The sequence below is a fragment of the Nannospalax galili genome, unplaced genomic scaffold, assembly GCF_000622305.1.
Source record: "Nannospalax galili isolate Female #2095 unplaced genomic scaffold, S.galili_v1.0 scaffold227, whole genome shotgun sequence".
Taxonomy (NCBI): domain Eukaryota; kingdom Metazoa; phylum Chordata; class Mammalia; order Rodentia; family Spalacidae; genus Nannospalax; species Nannospalax galili.
This window is the reverse complement of record NW_008360303.1, coordinates 5577241-5578422: the sequence shown is the minus strand read 5'-3', so window position 1 is coordinate 5578422 and position 1182 is coordinate 5577241.

The following is a 1182-nucleotide window of genomic DNA, read 5'->3' as shown; positions in this document are numbered from 1 at the left end:
TAAAAATGCCAGAATGGTGGAACTAACCTTCTTGGATGTTTAACAGACATACCTTGAGATCTATACTAATTGGGTCAGAGGGATAAAAAGGACAGTTTTTGCTCCCTTCCCTCCTAGGTTGATTAGTTGCCAGGGACCATGAGCATCTCACAAAATGTCCTGTAATGGTGGTGGGTCATCTGACCTCTTGATCAAGGAGGCCAAAGTGACCCCACCAGATGGACTTGAAAAAGTGTCCAGTCTATAAAGAGGAGGGTCAACACGGAGGAATCATTTCCTCCATGCTTCCAAGAGAAGCCAACAATGGTCAAGCAGGACCATCGACTTATCTTCACATAGATGGAACTGGTAAAAGAAAGGAGCCAGGGGCTCCTCCCAAGCCCATGGGACCCCTGAGGAACATATCCTCAAACGACCTCAGGAGTAAAAACATCCTCACTTTATCTGGTTCAATGGTATGTCCTTAAACACCCAAAAGGCAAGTATAACCAAAGATTAAAGGGGCCAATATAATTTCTTAAGAGCATACATATATATATAACTAAAAGTTACTTGACAAACAGCAAAGTCAGACAGGCGACACCTTCAGTTGAGCTGTTGGCCAGGATGGATAAAGGCTCTTCCAGATACTAACCCAACGCACTACTGGAAAAATGAACAGCAGACCCCAATTCTATCAAAAGGAATACTGACAATGGATTGCCGTAGATGAGGAACAGCTGATCCTCCTGGAACAGGGACCTCTGGCTGACTAGATTTACCAGAAGGGCAGACAGGGGGGAATGGATGAGGGTGCTGACAACACAGTGGACAGTGACAGGGATGACAGAGTATGGAGTCTCTAGTGGGAGAGGAAGGCTGTCTATCTGAGTTTATGTTCATACTCACATGCCAAGGAACTCAGATAGTAAGCGACTGTGACCAGTAATAGTCATATATAGAGAGATTAGAAATGCATGTGAAAATGTCTCAATGTTAATTGCCTTAAAATGAATTTTTCTGGATGAAACTGTATATTTTAATAACGAAATGGAGATCTTTTTTAAACGTTAAAACCTCATTTAATTTTATGTCTTATAGAGTTTATAATGAGCAAAAGATTGTACAAGCATAATAATTCATCTGTCAACCTAAAACTGTACAGCCAATTTTGAAAGAGATGTACCCAGCTCAGAAGAATGT